Here is a 19,724-nt window from a genome sequence, read left to right as displayed (position 1 = left end):
GTGGGGGAAGAACCTTGGCTAGAAAATTGGTCAGGGCAAGATATTACTGGCCTAATGCTCTAAGGGATGCACGGGAGTTCGCCAAGAGGTGTGCAAAATGCCAGACTTATGCACCTATACCGCATGCCCCTCTGAAGGAATTAACATCAGTAACAACACCATGGCCTTTCGCCCAGTGGGGGGTAGATTTGGTGGGACCCTTCTTGCTAGGAAAAGGTGGTGTTAAATTCATGATAGTCGCCGTCGACTATTTTACAAAGTGGGCAGAAGCAGAGCCGTTAGCAACGGTCATAGGCAAAGCCATGACAAAACTCTTGTGGAAGCATGTCGTCTGCAGGTTTGGGATTCCCCAGAGTATTATAACCGATAATGGGCGCTAGTTCGACTCAGATCATTACAGAGAATGGTGTGCAGAGCTAAGGATCAAGGCCAAGTACTCCTCCTTCGGCCACCCCCAAGCAAATGGTCAAGCTAAGGCGAAAAACAAGGCGTTATTCTCAATCCTCAAGAAAAAGATCACGGAGAAGAAAGGAGATTGGGTGGACGAGCTGCCAGGGGTACTCTGAGCGTACAGAACTACAACAAAAACTTCGACAAGGGAATCCCCATTTACGCTGGCATAAGGATGTAAGGCGATTACAGCAGTGGAAGTAGGGCTGCCAACCTACAAAATAAGCCATTTCTCGGATACTTGGAATGACAAAAAGATAGAAGAATACCTCGACTTACTCGAAGAGGAAAGAGAGACAGCTGAGGCTCGGATGTTGCATGAAAAAAGGAAAGCTGCGCAGTACTTCAACAAAAGAGTAAGATCTAGGACCTTTAAAGTGGGTGACCTGGTTTTGAAGAAAAGCGGGGTGACTACCCAAGGTGAGGGAAAAATGGGACCCCGATGGGAAGGTCCTTATCTGGTAATAGCCAACAATCGGCCTGGATTGTACCGATTGAAAGACAGCGAGGGCAAGGAACTACCGCACCCATGGAACGCAGAGCACTTGAAGAAATTTTATCAATAATTTATGTAGTATTTGTTAATTTAAGCATTCCTTCTCTTTATGTTTGTTCAATGTTTGCGGCATCACTATTTATGAATATATTTTGTTTTATTCATTGAGAATTCTGTACAGGAAAAAAAAGTTCCCAGGGGAATATAAAATTCCATAAAAAAAGGGGCGAGAAAGGTTAGGGACTGCTCGACCCTAAACATCAAAGAAAAGCCATAGCAGCTTGTGGTGCCATGAAAAAAAAGGGGTGAGAAAGGTCAGGGACTACTCGACCCTAAACACCAAAGTCAAGCCATAGCAGCTTGTGGTGCCATGAAAAAAGGGCACGTAAGTCCTCAGACCACGCCGACCTAAACACCAAAGACAAGCCATAGTAGCTTGTGGTGCCATGAAAAAAGGGTGAGAAAGGTTAGGGACCGCTCGACCCTAAACACCAAAGACAAGCCATAACAGCTTGTGGTGCCATGAAAAAAGGGCGCGTAGGTCCTCAAACCACGCCTACCCTAAAACACCAAAGACAAGCCATAACAGCTTGTGGTGCCATGAAAAAAGGGTGAGAAAGGTCAGGGGCCACTCGACCCTAAACACCAAAGACAAGCCATAGCAGCTTGTGGTACCATGAAAAAAGGGCGTGTAGGTCCTTAGACCACACTTGACCCTAAACACAAAAGACAAGCCGTAGTAGCTTGTGGGGCCATGAAAAAAGGGCGCGTAGGTCCTCAGACCACGCCGACCCTAAACACTAAAGACAAGCCACAACAGCTTGTGGTGCCATGAAAAAAGGGCGAGAAAGGTCAGGGACTGCTCGACCCTAAACACCAAAGACAAGCCATAGCAGCTTGTGGTGTCATGAAAAAAGGGTGTGTAGGTCCTCAGACCATGCTCGACCCTAAACACCAAAGACAAAGCATAGCAGCTTGTGGTGCCATGAAAAAAAAGCATGTAGGTCCTCAAACCTCGCTGACCCTAAACACCAAAGACAAGCCACAGTAGCTTGTGATGCCATGAAAAAAGGGTGCATAGTTCCTCAGACTGTGCTGGCCCTAAACACTAAAGACAAGCCTTGGTAGCTTGTGGTGCCATGAAAAAAGGGCACGAAGGTCTTCAGACCACGCCGACCCTAAAACACCAAAGGCAAGCCTCAGTAGTTTGCAGTGCCATGAAAAAGACAAGAATTAAAAGAACACAGTGGCCAAAATGTTCAACAGAGCAAGTCAAAGTCCATTGTTACAAATGTACAAGATATAGAAATACCAAAGAAAAAAATTATTATTATCCACAGTCAAATACACAAAAGGAAAAATTAGTCAAGTGGCATCATCAGGGGGGAAGGCTCGGGGCACGTTGGCAAAAGCATCAGGCATCTCTTTCCGCCCAAACTCATCAACCATGCGGTGGGAAGTTTCCTCAGTATAGAACAATTCCCGGTTGAGAGTCCTAAGGTTGGTGGCAGGATCAACCAGAAGACGGTCCCTTAGCCTCACAATGCTGCGGCTATACCCGTAAGCAAAAGCATCATCCCTTGTAGCAGGGACATGGGCCAACTGGGTCCAAAGCCGTGCTACCTCCTCCTGAGCAACTGTCAGCTCCCCCTCCTTCTCAGATAGACTCTGCTGGCTGGCTCCAAGGGCCAAGTTTGCCTCTCAAAGATTTAGAGGACCTGCAGCTATCTTGAGAACGGGCCAGGTCTCCACGAAGAGAGGACAACTTCATCACGGGCAGCAAGCTCGGAGTTCAAACGAGAGATCTCAGCCTTAAGGCTGTCCCGAGCCTCTGAAAGTTGCCACCTGGCTAAGTCCCTCTCCAAAAGGAGAATTGACAAGGTGAAGTCATCTTTAACCTTGGCCTTGTTTGCTAGGCGGACTGGCTCGCATAGTGAAAGGAGTTTAGCCTCGCACATCTTAAGATCGCCTTGCGAAGAATGTGAGTAACCCTCAGATTGCTCTAGTAGGATCTTCAGCTCCTCCTTAGCCTCAGCCATAGCTACCAATTTAGCTCTGTCAGCCCGCCATCTCTCAGAGGCACGTTTGGCTATGTAGCACAACTGGCAACTCTCCCTAACCTCCTCCTCGAGACGGGAATGGTCAACAACTATCTATGCAGCCAAGTCATTGATCCCCTGCGAGAAGAAAAACAAGCAACCACGTGAAAAGAGGTGAAGATACTAAAGAAATATATACAAAAGGGGGCAAAAGGCATAGTACCTTAGAGAGCTAATTTTTCAAACAGTCAGCCATCTGGGCAGTGGCCTCAACCTGGGAGTTGACTCCTGTTGAAGAATCACCACCACTAGCATCCCCCCTCATGATCTTGCAGGGGGCTGGAAGGGTCTTTCCCTTAGGTCTCACAAACGAAGCCATCATCCTCCCGAAAAATCAACCAAGTGCAAAGGGGGTAGAGAAGGTGCTGGTTGAGCCAGGTCAGCCTCACAAAGACGAGCGTCTTCCTTTAGGAAATTCGCCCACTCCTCCTCAAGGAAGGAGTCAGTGTCCCCGCCAAAAGAGGAGGCATGGGTAGGAGGAAGAGAGAATCTAGGCCCGTTGCCAATTGTCAAAGGGGTTTTTCCCCCAGAGATGGTGTCCTGTAAGCTCTTTGGGGAAATTTGGCGTGAACCAACCTCGCTGCCTGTTTCAACAGGGCGTGAAGGGACATCCCTTGTGGCACCTTCCGCCCCATCCGAAGGTAAGGCGCTTGGCGTTTCCATGTGGCCACCTGTGGGTAAAACAATGGCTGCCTCAACATGGGCAACTGTAGAAGAAGGGGGAGAGCAAGCTCTCGCCGCAGTGATTGAGTCAAGATTAAGGGCCGCAACCACTCTTGCTCCCAACTCAAACTGACTCGCTCGCCCCGCAGGGGTAGGTGTCGTGGTAGGCTCTTGTGTCCTAGGCACGACCTGGGGTGAGGCAGCCAGGCCAAAAAGAGCTAGGTCGGCTAGACTCTCCACGTCCCTCAGGCTACGAGAACGTGGAGGCAAAGGGGATGGCAAAGGCAAAGAAGGCTTGGTGGTATTGGGTGGGGTAAAACCCTGGCTGTGGCATTCCCCTGATGATACAGCGAGGACCTCCAGTTGGGCCAATGGAGGCTCAGTGGCAACCAGCTGCGAAGACTCCTGAGAAGGAGTGCCCTCCTGCAGCACCAAGCCCTGGACGCCCCTTGAGGGCGCCAGGATATCCTATTGAAGAGAAGAAGGCGGAGATGGGTCTCCAGAGCGGGCTTTCTTTTGGCGACCGCCTGCTTCATTCTTTTTCTTGTTCCTCTTCTCGACAGCCACCTCATTCTCTTCATCGTTCTTCTTCTTGCTTCTTTTTTCTCTCTTTTCGGTGGCCTCCTCCTTCTCCCCCTCTTTCGAGTGTATTTTCCTTTTGGAAGGCTCAGACCTCACGGTCTTCTCAGTAGGCTTCGCCATGGGAGGAGGAATGGTGGCTGAGATCATAAAGTCACGCCCTTGAAAAAAAGATTGGTTGGGAGACTTCAAGAATCGATCAATATGGGTGAAGGTCAGCAAGTTGTCAGTCCAAAGCACCTCCGGATTAGCTTTGGCCCAAGAGTGAATTGTCTTGATTCGAGCCAGTTCACGATGTGACAGAGGCGGCATCTTAAGCCATAGATTCTTTTTGTCGGGAAGAGGGCGCCAAATTGATTTAACTGGGAAATCATGGAAAAATTCTTCCGTATTCCCAACCTTGATCGGAGATATAAAAGAACCTGGTTGTCCATGCCTTGGCATTGGAGTGGCGAGTCTCAAATCGGGCCATTTGCCCATCGTTTTTCCTACGGAAGCTGAGAACTTTGCCATTGGAAGCTTCCCTCAAGTTATAAAATGCCAAAAATTCCCGAGCAGTCAGATCAGGATAAGGGTCCTGAAGAGGTTCCAAAGCCATAGGGAATACAATACAGGCACAAAGGTACGCCCTCAATGCGAAAGGGTGTAATTGAGCAGGAGCAAGATTAAGAAGATCCAAAAGGTTGAGGAGAGGGCAGTAGAAGGGGAGCCTCAACCCATTCTGCAAAAGAGAAATAGTAATTGCCACCTTAGTAGCAAAGCCCTCGCTATCACAAACTCCGTATTTAGGAATGCTTAAGATAACAGTTTTAGGAATACGAAAGTCTTCTTGAATCTTGGGAAAATGTTTCTCTTAGATGGCTGAACTCCATTGGTGTCCAGCAAAGACTGTGCCCTTGGGGATCTCAAAGGGGTTTTTAGAAACCCCGCCTTCGCTATAGGGAGCCATTGAAATCGTTGGGAAGAGGATAGCAAGAAAAAACAAGATGAGCAAAGAGCAAAGATAGGAATGGAAGGGCAGAGAGTGTAACAGGGGAAGGAATGAGAGACAATGGAAAAGTAAAGTTTTGAAGGGTAGTGAAATGCGAAGCGCCAAATAGACAGAAAAGGTAACTCTGCAAGGAGGCTAACTGGTGCAAGAAAATTGTCTATCTTCTCTACCACAATAGCGGGAAATGATATCAAATCTACGATTCTTCATAACAAAATCTTTATGGGGGAAAGGAAATAATATAAAGTGGTCAGAGGGTGTAACGGGCCAGAAGACACCGAAAGGCCGTGGGTCGTTTGGGCCCATGACCATGTATACAAATTTTCTGAGCACCCAGGCCCATACGATCACACCCAGCATTTTCACAACAACGGTGTTTGATTAAAAACAAATTCCATCCGCCAGAAGACAAATATAATTGCTGGGGTAATTGGAGGGACCATCCCAATTGAAGGGCCTGGAACATATAAGAAGGCCAATAGAACAATAAAAACCAAGAAGCCTAGAGTATGGGCCCATCATAGGAGGATAGTCAAGAGGAATTCGAAAAGAGATACGTATGGTGCCACCTTTAACGGAAGGATAAAAATAGCAAGAAGTGATAGGATTATTCAAAATCCTAAGCTTTGATCTGTTCTAATAAATCCTGGACGAGATATGTACAACAAACGAGCCTATATATATAGGTAATATTTGAGATCTAAAAAAGAACAATCACCTTTTAACTGACTTTAGTATCGGAGCGTATGCAGGTAGGGCCTTCCTCGAGTTTCAACAATAAAGATCAGTTGAGCAACATTGGAAGTGAGACATGTCCTTAACACAGATAATCACATGACCAAAGTGCTTGATGGCATTTTTTTGTAAATAACTTTAAAGGCATGTTGTGCTTTACGTAACATGCAAAAGCCAACTTTTAGTTTGTAAAGGATAAATATTCACTAGAGACCCAGGGGCTATGCGACGGAGACCCACTGAGAGGGAGAGGCAGCGAGCGGTGAAGTGGTGGCTGGCTAGGGTTAACGATGGAGCACGACGACAATGCATTGTGAGGGAGAGAGAATCATGTAGAAAGAAATATATTGGTGACCGCCTAACTAAAAGGCCATAGGGGTCGTTGGCCGTGATGCACGGTGGTGGCTCTAGGCGGCAGAGGCTAACCACAATGGTTCCGACATAGGGTTGTGGCGACGTGAAGGGTTGGGAGGCTTGGGAGGAACTGCTATGCTTTGAGGAAGAGAAACTGTGGTCTATTTTGGTTGTAGAAAATAGAGGTGTTTTGTGGGTTTATGGTGCAGTGATGCTGCGACTTGCCATCGGTTACTCGCCTATGGATGAGGTATGGTGGTCTGCTGGCATGCGTGGAGGCTGACTGGTTGACGGTATCCGTGGGAGAAGGAGATCTTTTTTGAGGTGGCTTCCGATGTGGATGACGTATGGTGTGGCTGCGTGAACGTGCTTGGTGGCTTGCAGCTACATGGTTATTCCGTGGGGTTAGGTGGTGGTGTGAGGAGATGCAGTGGCTAAGGTGGTTTAACCAAGGGCTAAGGAGGCTGGTTTCTATGGGTTTGGCTTCCAACGAAAGTGGTGGTGGTATATGGTGGATGAAGGGCCGCGGTGCAATGGTTGGGCTACTCTGGTGTTTCTCGACTGGATGTGAGCCCTCTGCAATGCACTTTGGTTTGCAGTTGGGTGGTTTTGGACGGCACGTGGTTGTAGGTGTAGAGATCATGTCTCTGTGAAGCAACTATGTGTGGTTGTGCTAGGAGGTGTTGGTAGGGCTGTTCATCCGGTTCCGACCTGGGAACCTGGGTTTTAAACTCGAGCCGAAACCTGGACCAAGTTAGACCGGGTCAGATACGGGCCGAAACCCAGATGATTCCGGGTTTTGGAAAATCCGGATTCCAAGTTGAAACCGTTTTTTTTTTCCTCTGTATTTCATTAAGGTTTACAGGCATAATTTTTTTTAATAAAAACCTATATTATATTAAAGAGTTTTTAAGAAAAATCCATGTTGAAAAGCATAATTCTCTTTATGTAAAAACCTATATTTATTATATAAATTTAAAAAAAAATGTTGAAAATCATACTTTTTTTTTTTCTTTTATAAAAGCCTATATTTTGTAAAAAAATTTCTAAGAGGTAATGTTAAAAAACATAATACTATCATTGTCCAGAATAATAAAATATATAAAAATGAAAAACCAAAATGCATGCAATTCACTACATATAAAATGTAAAATTACAGTACAAATATAAAATTACAAGATATGAGTTACATATTAATAACAATCTTCCATGTGATTTAATCACACCAAATAAAACTTCAAGTCTATTAGCTGTAGCCACCCATATCGAAGACAATCGCCACACTGAATTCCTAGTATATTCTCTGCAACCTTCCAAACTGAAGAGTAAGAATGTATTTCAACAAAGAAAAACACAAACTATGGAAAGGAACACCAAATTCTCTTTGCTCATTTCTTCCAAGGCTTAGTTAGTACTAGCCTCAGCAAGTGAAGGACAAATGACAATGAATCCCAACACTTGAAAGGTGAAAGCTTTATAATGAATGGGGAAACATGAAAAAATAACAATAAGAAGCAAGAAACAAAATTAGGTTTCCAGTTTAAAATAAAAATTAGTTGCAATGTCATTGTAGGTACTTCAAGGGTCAAAATTTTAATTTTATTAAATTGGAAAAAATGTATATTGTGAAGAATTAAATGTTTACTTCCCTCCAGATAAACTGAATTGTAATGCACCTCAGCCCAAAAGCTCATGAAAACAACTACACAAGCCCCACGAAAAACAAATCAAAATATGAAAAGAATAATGATAGCCTTACCACTATTTTACCACTCTTTTACCACTTTTTTTAATTTTTAATTTTTTTAATTTTTTTTTACTTAATGATTAAGTAAGTGACTATCACTAAAATTATATATTTTTAAAATTTTTTCTTAATGGCTAAGGATGTTAAAAAAATACTTAAAAGAAAATGATAAAAAAATAAATACACTACAAGTGGTAAAATAGTGGTAAAATGGTGGTAAGTGTATCATTACCCATATGAAAAAGGACAAAGAAAGGGGCATGAAAGTTTATCCACTCAGATGATAATGGCTAGTACAAAATATTTTCTATCTTACTGATCAATTTAATTAGTGTGACTTACCAAGTGTGGTACCAAGTCAAGCAAGCCATCACAAGCTCAGTAAAGTTTTGAAAGGATTTAAATATATATAAAAAACCTACCCTACAACCCAGAGTGAGGTGGATCAGATGATAAGGTTCAAATTTGAGATAAAAGCATCTTTAACAAAGCACCAAATAGTGAACTAAAAAGTACAGCAAGAACAACAAACTACAAAGAATTTAGCAGCCTTCCATTAAAGAGCAACAAAACATCCCATTTCAATTGGTATAGAACTTGAAAAGAAAATGAACAAGTACTCGTGCAAACTAAAATTAAGTAAAGCATACTTTTAAATTAATTAATTTTCATTAGTGATGAGAAAAAAAAACTAACAAGTAATTTTACTGATCCAGTGCTATGAGTATTGTATGAGCCTCATACCAGGTCAGAATATGAGTTATTGTCCTCTGTTAGATGTGGGGCTGTGCATGGTGATGGGTAGTCTAACACGGCTACAAGATGCCAAGCTAGTGCATCTCTCGAAAGTCACAGTAAATATGTTAGCACAAATCTGACCCACAAAAATATTTCCTTAAATCTTTTACATTCAAACATTATCATCAAAACATACTCAAATTAACAAAGTAACAATAGGAAATAACCCTAAAATATCTGAAGAAGAATGCAACAGATCTAGCTTGAACAAAAGCTACACAAGCCGTAGTAGAGAACAAAAGCTAAACAGACCCAAATCGAAAAAAGGATCCAAATCGCAGAGAACAAACCTTTGGGTCATCTTCTTCCCAAATCAATGGCAAGGGATTCGGTGCTCAAAACAGAGGGATCATCTCCTTCCCATATCTGCTTTTCTTTCCATCAAGTAATCATCGACATAGTGAAAAACCTGTGAGACACGGTGATTGCTAGGGTTTCAAAGCTAGGTTTCATGTGTGACAGAGAAAGAGAGGGAGAGGGAGAGAGAGAGGGGTGGTTGGGACTCGAGGGGGGAGACGGGCTGCGTGAGACAAGGTGGCAGCTAGGGTTTTGTAGCTAGATTTTTCTTTTGAGAGAGAGAGAGAGAGAGAGAGAGAGAGAGAGAGAGAGAGAGAAGGGGGTCGGGATGCTTGAATGGGGATCTTTTCCTTTTATACGAACCCGGTTGTACCAGGTATTAAATAGGGAACCCGGGTTTCATACCCGGGTCTGAACCAGATGTACTGATTATTGCAATTGCAAATTTTGGCCCGGATTTGCCCTGGGCCAAAAACCATAACCAGATCTCGGTTATCCAAGTTCTGGTTTTATCTGGCCCAGATGAACACCCCTAGGTGTTGGGAGGCGGCAAAACTCACAGAAAAATAGAGACGTCTATGTTAGGTGAGGACAAAAAAAAAAAAAAAAAGAAGAAGAAAAAATCTATTAGTTGTCTCAATTCTCATAATCCTTTCATCATCTCATGACGTGTCATTATATGATAGGTTTACAAGTTAAATATATTAAATAGTCTCCAATCATCTAATGCCATATCATTGAATAATGAGAGGATGATGATAATTAAGATGATGAGTAGCATTATTCGATCAAATATATTGTGATGAGAAAGTGATGAGAGGAGCATCCGTGGGGGGCGTGGGGGTGATGGGTAGTTGAACAAAATATATTGTAGGTCCCCGGGAATTGGGCAGTTGACAAAATATGTTGTACGTCGGGTGGGGCTTTGGTTGTTGATGCTCAGCAGTTCAGAATATGGAGGAAGGGTGCAACCGTCTATGTATGGGGTCTACGGTGGGTTTGTATGTTAAGGGTGCGTATAAGTATAGAAAGATGGAAACCCTTGAGGGGAGGAAGAAATTTGCATGGATTGGACCTTATGCACAACCCAGCCTTGGTTTTTATTGGGTCTAGTTTGGGCTTGTTACAAGGCCTTAATCACTTAACAACTCATTTAAAAAAATGAGCTCAATTTGTCCAATAAAATACATTTAAGCTTTAAATAAATTCATGAAAAACCAACAACACAAAATCGAAGGACTGCAGAGATAAAGAACAGATGGCAATCTCCAACTTCAGGGGTTATCAAAATTAACAGGGATGCAAGTCTGAGTGAAGGAAGAGGAAGAGTAGGCTACCAACTCAGACTAGGATGAAAGTCTGAGTGAAGGTCTAGTGGCTTGGGATCATGAAGGCAGAATGTTGGCTGCCAAAAATTTCAAAAAACCAAGTCTAATGGATCCTCTACTTGCTGAAGGACTAGGTGCTTTATATGCTGCAGATATGGCTAATGAAATGGAATACAACTTTGTCACAATAGAGGGGGACTCTCTAACAATTGTAAAGGGAATAGAACAACAACTAGATAGATGGGATAGAGTGGGAATGATCATTAGTGATACAAAAACTAGGCTTTCATCTTTAGCTAGTTGGAGGGTCTCACATGTCAAAAGATTAGGCAATATTTATGCCCATAATCTTGCCAAAGAGGCAATCTCAATTCCAGACGATGTAGTTGAAATGGTTGTCTGTTCAGACAACTAGTCACTTGTAACCCCTTGTTAAGTTAATGATAGTCGATGTTTTCAAAAAAAAAAAAAAAAAGAAAAGAAAAGAAAAGAAAAAAAATGGCATACTTGATCCATAAATATTAAATGGCTTTTGTTCAATTATTGAGCCCAATAATACTCATATAATCTACCACAATAATTTATGGGCCCAGAGGTATTTCCAAAATTGCCCAACTATTCTAATTTGGGCTTCTATTTGGCCCATGCATATTCTCTAAAATCATGAACTACACCTTAAAATTATAGCTGATGGGCTTGACCAAAATTATCCAATATCACAATTGAAGTTTTCGAAATATGGCCCCGTTAAACGTAATTTAAGCTCAAAAATCCATTTCAACCCAAAATGAATTTCTAGGGTATGTAGCTTACTAAAAAATAAGCATTAAAACGCAAGTGGCTACCCATACTTGTTAACCAAAAATATTATAAAAATAAAATAAAATAAAAAATAAAACGCAAGTTTGGCTTGGGCTTGGTGTTGGAAAAGGGACCTGGGTGTTACACTACTTGTTATGACGGGAGTGTGTCCTTGCTCCACCACCACAATTACTGATTTTATAGCGGTTAAGGCTCTGTTGTCTTACAATGTGATCATTGGTTGCCCAACGCTGAACAAGATGAAAGTGGTAGCATCAACATACCACTTGAAGATAAAATTCCCAACAAATAATGGGGTAGGGAGAAGTATATGATGAGAAGGTGTTGGCACACAAATACTATGTAAAAGGACTCAAAAATAGAGGCACAGAAATTCACATTGCTAACATTGTGGGAAGCAGGAATAAAGTTCCTCCACCAAAGCTGATCTACTAGGATGTGGACACTTAGGAATAAGCTACCCCTACCATGAAATGTGAAGCATCTGAGGACATACTTTGTTTAGATAGCCCCGTGCAATGTAATCATGCAATAAAATAACATTCTTGTGAGTTTATAATATTTTGTGAACAAATTTCTCAGTAAAATATAAAGCTCTTTGGATCATCAGGTAGTAGTTGGTCAAATCTACCCCACATTTACAAAGCTGAGTGCTAGCAACACACATGCGATCTGGGCTAACACACGCACTTGGTGATCCAAGGCTAACAATGCACATGCAATTGGTGTTAGCCTTTGCCCAAGTATTGGTCAAGCAAGCCTCCAACGACAACTATGAGGTTGAGACCATCTCTAGCCCATTCAGCAAGCCGAGTGTTAGCAACACAAATTCGATCAGGGCTAACACTCACATTGAGAGATTCAAGGTTAACAACGCCCATGAGATTGGTGCTAGCTTTTGCCCAGGTAGTGGTTGAGCAAATCTCTCACCCATTTACAAAGCCAAGTATTGGAAATGCACATGTGATTGAGGCTAGCACTCACAACTCAACAACACGATTAAGCAAGCCTCCCACCTCAACTGTGTTGTTGAGAACATCTCCTGCCAACTCAACAAGTTGAGTTTAGCAATGCGCATGTGATCTTGGCTAACACTCATGCTCATTGTTATCCTACACTCATTGATCCAAGGATAACAATGAGCATGTGATCGATGTTAGCCTTAGCACAAGTAGCGGTTTAGCGAAAATCCCACTCACTTAACAAGTCGTGTGTCGGCAACAAATGTGTGATTGGGGTTAATACTTGCTCCCAGTGATCCAAGGTTAACAATGCCATAAGATCAGGGTTATCCCTCACTCAAGCAGCACATATGTTAATTGGCAGTATAAAAATAGTGAGAAACCAATAGCGAAACTAAATGAAACAATGAAAGGAACAAGAAACCTAGCAATAAAAGGAACAGGAACAATGAAAGGAACAGGAACAAGACAAATTAACGACGCAAAGTAAGGGTTAGAAACTCAGAGACAAAATAGTGTATTACATATTGAATGGGTTACAAGGCATGAACCCAAGAGTATGTAAGATAAAATATTACAAGCCCAAGCCTAAGGAGCTGAGCTATGGGCTGGAGGATGGTGAGGCGACTGGTTCTAAAAGCTTTGGACATCACATTAGCCTTGAGAGACTCAAGGTAGACTGCGGTGGCCGGATCTTGGAGAAGCGCCTACAAATTCTAAGCCTTCAAGTTTGTCCTGGGATTCACCAATAGGAATCTCTTTAATGTCCTCATCTCAAGGTTGTAATCAGCACCTGATGCCCTATTACGTACTTGGGAAACCGTGTAAAGTTAGGGGGAAAGACAAACAATCTCGTCCATGGAGGATCTGAGCTTAGTGTCCTTTTCTTCAATGCGTTGTTAAAACTTTGCAAGTTTCTCTTTCACAACCTCAGCCACACGATGAAGTTGGAAGTTTTGCCCATCGTATTGCCTAAGAGCACTAGTATTGAATTAGGTATCCTTACCCAAAGCCAAAAATTTGCCTAATATTTGCTCAAAACACTTGGCATTAGGTTAGGCAAGTTCAAATATATTTGGCTTTGAGTTACAATGTCTCAAGAGCTTGGGTCCTGACCTATTATTGTAGCTAGGTCAAAAGTTATTTTATTTATTTTATATATATTTTTTCACACACAGCGAGCACTCAATTCAGAACCTCTCATTCCCTTGATTTTTTACTTTTTCCTTCCATTCCTTTCCCTCCCAAGCCTTCCATTTTCTCTCCCTTTCTCTCTCATGTTGACAGCTAAAACACCATGATGTTGGATCTAGGCCTTTTTTAAGTGAGACCTTTGACTAGAAGAAATGGATAAACTCAACGATTCAGAGTCGGCACCTGCAAAACTCACTCAACAAGCACCCAGTTGATTTGGAGATTAAGCTCTAGATGCAAAGAGATTGCAGCCTTGCTCAAGGAACAGAGTGCTTCTGCTCTCCTCCACGTACCATGGGCCAACCATGAAATCATCCACCTCCATGACAAGGCCATCTTGCTCCATTCGATTATCTCTGGAATCCTCCAGAAGCTCAAGAAGGTACCAATTGATAGATCTATGAATATCCCAATTGTTTATGTTTTGTCACTGGGATAAATGTGGCAATTTGGAGAAAATTGAAGCTTGCAATGCTAGAGTTGCATCTTTTTTTAGGGGTCTTGTTTGGTTACTAAGGAAAGGTGGGGACCTAAACGAGATTCTGGTTATAGATTCATATTATTTGGCAATTGAGAGTGTGGATAGATTTGCAATGTTTGGTGGTTAAGATGTATAATTTTGGTTTGATTATTTATGGGGGTTATTGTTTGGATATCGAGGAATAGGGTGACCTAAATGTGATTTAGGTTTCAAGTGTTAGATTTATGTTACTTGGCAATTGAGAGTGTCTAATGTTAGATTTTAGTTTCCTCTCACAGATATTAACAAAGTTTTTGGCTTTCATTCTTTTTAGAGTTGTTGTAGGTTGGAGCTGAAGTCATTTCTCCATATGCTCCATTGCTTAGCGTAAATGACCTTGCAAACCAGGTAGCTCCTATGAAGCAATTTTCTACATGGGGCAGTGGTGTCTCAGCTTCACTCACAATACAAGCACATATATGTAGCCATCACATATTTGTAATTTTTTTAACCTAGCTATTTGAAATATAGTGGTGAAATTATTGGATGCTGAAACTATTTGTTTAATTTTGTTGATATTGAAGCTATTGGTTGTTTTGTGTATAATACAGAAGAATGTTTGCATGAGTTGGGTAGCCAATGTTTGGCTAAGTTGCAATTTGTCTTGTTACATGTTGTTATGCCTTTTGCTTTGGGAGGATTCATTTTATGTTTGCTTCATTGTTTGGGAGGAGAGGATGCATTTTATGTTTTCTGTAATGTTTGGGACAATGCAAGAAAGATGTTGTAATGTTTGCTGAGAGTAGAGAGGAAGATCTCTGAAGTGGATTGGAATATTCAGCTATATTGGTTCAAGATTGTGTAGAGAGAGGGGGGTTGGTGTTGAGAATTTTGATATCAAATATTCAGCCAATTTTTTTGCTTTTCAAGTTTTATGGAAAGATGAGGTAGATGTAATTTGATAATATTAGCATTAAATGACTATTTAAAAAATGATTTAATTAGGATATGATAATTAATTGACATGATTGGTAGAAATGTAAAAGATAATAAAATGCAATAGATGACGAAGTTGTATGGATTGAAGAGGGCCCTTTGGAAATTATGCATTGTATTGAACATGAATGAACTTTTTCTATGCTTTGATTTATGATATGAATGATATCTTTAAAATAAAAAGAAGATAAAAAATAAAAAAAATATTAAATTAATAATATTTTATTATTGCATAGAGAGTAAATGGATAATCCAATGAAGGAATATATTTTGAATGGAATAGGTAAAAGGCAAAACATGTGATATTAGGCGAAATTTGAGTTTACTTTTTGCTTATTCCAATGCTAGTGCTCTATGCTCCTCTCTAGTTGATTTGAGCCTAGTTTGTGACTGGGCCAACTTGTTGTGGACGACATTGTGGTTATATTGGAGGTGCCGGCTAGAACCTTCAACTTGCCCAGCCATCCTTGTGTAATCAAAACAACAACTCTCCGTCTCCTATAGACTTGCCTCTCGCCTGTCGTCATGATAACACTCAGCCTCCAACACACACTCTCTAAAAGCATGGATGCATAGCTTGTCTCCAGCTCATGCTCTTGGGCTTGGGCGAATTCGCTTAATGCCCTGTCTAGAGAGGATCTCTCAACATCCAAGGCAAGCTGAAGGCTAGAAACCTTGGCCCTCAGAATGGCGATCATGGCCTCCTCAATGTTCGAGTGAAAGCTTAGTTGGAACACACTTCCTCCCATCTTTACTTTGCCTCTATGGCCTCCGAAACAACTTGGGAGACTCCCTCCATGAAGGAATGAAAAGACCAAATTGGATTGGCAGCAGGAAATCCTGTGAGCCAAAGAGTGTAACCCTTACAATGAACAACACAGGTGAACTATCGGATTAGAGAAAGAAATGACATAAACCAAGGACTGGGCAACATACCGGTAAAAGAAAGTGCTCAAGTTCTCAAGCAATATGGGTGACTGAAGGATTGAAAAAATTTCCAATTAAGGGAGAAGACATAGTAGCCGCATTAGGTAAGGTTGGGCTACCTAGCGGCCACATCGAGTAAGGTATGGTTTGATTGTTTAGTGGAAAATACTCCCCTCCAAAAGAGAGGGAGATGATTAAAACTTTTTAAATAAAGCCTCACAGAGAAAGCTTGGGAAGATGTTTGGGATCAAGTTGAAGAATGAATCATCTAACACTGTGACCTCCACTAGTTGGTCAAGGTGTGTTGACGGAGAAAAGGGTTGAGTTTCTCTACAACCACTGAATGAAGGGGCTGTAGGTGATCAAGGGTGTCTTGGGACCTCATTGGACTAGCGGGGTTGTGACGAGAATGAGTAGAGGCATACCCCTTTAGCTTGCTAGTAGGTCTTGCGCACTCTAAACTGGGGGCCTAAAGGCCTACGACTAGCGATTAGTCCATTGATACTAAGAAACGATCTATATTTTCCCTAATAATAATCAAGTCTGACTCAACGGCCAATTGGAACATGATGCTATGAACCCCATACACCCTATCTCCCTTATGGAAAGAGTGACTTTAAAATCACAGCCATATGGAACACGATGCTACAAACCCCTAACAAGTAACTAATGGCGACAAGGAAATCCAATCCAACCCTAGAAATAAAGAAAAACTTTATGTCCCAAATCTTGACATGAGAGTATCCCGATTCCAAATGCACAACTCTGTAACCTATTCGCAAACAAAACTACACTGGTTCTCGTCATGCCGCCTAATGCCATGAGTGTTGAAATACTTTTGAGTAGTAAGATTAGAGTTCTCCTCCCTCGTAGCCTCCAAGGTCTACCTACAAATGGTGCAACAAGATAGCTTAATCCTCCAAGCATTAGGTAAGAGTTGGGCAGGAGCCATTCCCTATAAGTCTAGGATGTTGCAGATGAAGCAACAAAATAAAACCAATATATTGTTCAATGTACTCAGCTACCACATTGGAGTTGAGAATGCCACGATGAGAGTAAGGAAGAAGCATGCCCATGGTGCCATATAAATCCCACATGATGTCCAACTCCGTATAGGTGGTGTTAGTCATCCAACGATAACCCTCAAAGATCATCGATTGAAAAAATCCATCACTGCGAGCCCTGTCAAGGGGCCTTCGCGGTCCAAAGGATCAAGGGGAGAGGCGAGAGGTGTTCGTGGGAGCCATTTAGAGTGGATGAGTGAGCAAGTTGAAAAAGAAGGGAAATGATTACAGAGAGCATGAAAAGCATGGAGATAAAAGTGAGCAGTATAGATAAACGAGTACAAGATAAGGGTGCAACCCACACCCCTTAAATGGGAGGTACCCTTAGGCGGGGGGATAGTTTTGGCCCCCTAACCATAGCCCCAACCCCTTGGATTAGTACCTCACCCGAATGCTAGGAGGATGATTAGCCCCCCCCCCCCCCCCCCCCCCCAAGCCTGTTTGCCACCCTATCCAACAATGGATTATAGATTCCAAAATATAGATATTACAAATCTTACAAAAATTTCACAAAAATCACAGAAAGCATTACAGAATCACATATCTTACAAATCCAAATAAAAACCAAAAACCAAATAAACTAAAGGTGAGAAAAATCTAACAAATCCAACAAACAAACATACAAACCCAAAACTACAAGACAAATACACAAACCCATAGGCCACAATCGCAGTCATGGGTCATATAGATCAGTGGACAAATCTTCATAGATCTAGAGACATACTTTCATGGCCCATGGTCATAACCGTGGGTTATTAAATTCACAGATTTGTCACGGTGTCTCCCATGGTTGTAGCCACCAACCACAGAAGTTAGAACTCCCAACCCATAGAGTTCTAACGCTAGCTTTAATCCACAACAACAGAGAGAAATTCTCTGCTGGCTTGAGGAGAAGGAGAAGAAGGGAAGAGGGAGGAGAAAAGAAGAGAGAATAGAGGATATTGGCCAAAGGGAGAAGAGACTAGGGGAGAAGAGGGGACAAGACAGGGGCTAGAAAGAGGGAAGGAGAGAAAAGAGAGGTGAGAGAGAGAATTTCCCATTATTGTTAGGGTTATGTTTTGACATGATGCTGTTTTCGGATACCCAAAATGATGTCGTTTTGAAATAGGGCCCCTCCACCCACCCTTAGTGCATGAAGCCTTAAGGAAAAGAATTGGTGATAGAGGAAGGTGGAGGGAAAAGATGACAGTTACCGTAAAGTGGAATGACAAAGGATGCATCGACTTAAGGCAAAGGGGGAACTCCATGCGTTAGAGACAGAGAGCATGTCGAACAAGTCTTGCGTTTCATTCTGCACAAAGAGATGTGTGTTAGATAGGGAGAAGGATTTTTTGTTGCACAATGAAGTGAGTCATGAGTTGCCAGGTTAATAGTCAGGAAGAAACAAACTATGTGCATTGCCAAAGAAGACCACGTGTCCAAGAGAAAATTATAAAGTTCAAAATTAATAAGGTGATGGGAAAAGATAAGATTCCCGCTGGCACACGTATGATAGGAACTTGTGGAGTAACTGTTGATCAACTGACATTGAGGAAAATTTGAGCTGAATCTGCGCATCAAATCAACCATGATAACAGTCAAATCAGGCTTTAGAGGGGTTACCACGTCCCCCGGGGGTTACCGCATTAAATCTGTGGAATTAAGCCTCATAGGTGTTATCGTGTTAGATACTAGAAATATCATGCCACCAGTGGAGTAAGGCCATGCCATATTTCACATCATCTATAACTAGATTGACAATTATACCTTAAAATCTCTCTGAATTTTGAGTTTTCCACTCATATCAATTAGTCTAACTTATTCATTAGAGGCTTCCTTGGGTTTGGCTTCCTTGGGTTTGGGACCTTGAGCTTTGTTCTTATTCTAGGAGGTAGCGAGATACTTACCATTGGAGGTAGCGAGATACCTTGGAGGTAGCGAGATACTTTGGTCCATGGACCAGAGCTTCCTATATAGTGTTCGTGGGAATCCTTTTAGCTCTCCTTGCTTTTGGAGCATAGAGCGTCATTCATGAAGCTTGTTGTGGCCGTTTATGGTTAGCTACACCAATGCTTGCCCATCGGCAACCATTAGGAGTGCTAGACCACATTGGTGAGGAGCCAGACATGCACGTCTTGAGTGGTCTTAATGTAGATCACATCTTCATATCTATACATGATGGGCATTAGGGAATATACAAGAATATACAAGTCCTTTAGAGTTGGAAGACTAAGACTATATTTGGAAGTAGTCTTATACTACTTCACTATGATTCACAAACAGTTCACTACTTTTTTATTACTATTCACAGATCATCTTAATATTCAAACGTAGGGTAAGATCACAAAGTGAAAAAAAATAATTGCTGATGAAGTGTTAAAATTGTATAATTAAGTTGCTTAAGTGAATAAATTGTTTAACAAAAAATGATTTAAGCACTTAATTATATAGTAGATTATGATACTTGAATCAATTCATAAATTTTGATTTTTTGCACTTAAAAAGATTTATAATGTAGTTGTTTCACATCAGAATAAATCTCCCAATTTTACTCCTCTTATCTTATATGTTGCAGGGCACTATTAAAAAAAAGAACACATGAGCTACCAAAGGGGTATTCTTGGAATGCTGGGCAGAGATTTATTTTAATTGATGGCAGAGCATGTTAAGCCCATGACATCTAAAATGAAAACGAAAAGAAAATAAAAAGGATAGTAGCAGCAAGAGCACTCCTACGTGCTACGGGCTGGAACTCAAAGACAAAAAGCAGAGGGGAAAGAGCA

Source organism: Carya illinoinensis, chromosome 9 (assembly GCF_018687715.1).
Source record: "Carya illinoinensis cultivar Pawnee chromosome 9, C.illinoinensisPawnee_v1, whole genome shotgun sequence".
Classification (NCBI taxonomy): Eukaryota; Viridiplantae; Streptophyta; class Magnoliopsida; order Fagales; family Juglandaceae; genus Carya; species Carya illinoinensis.
The sequence above is the reverse complement of the archived record's forward strand: the minus strand, read 5'-3'. Positions refer to the sequence as shown.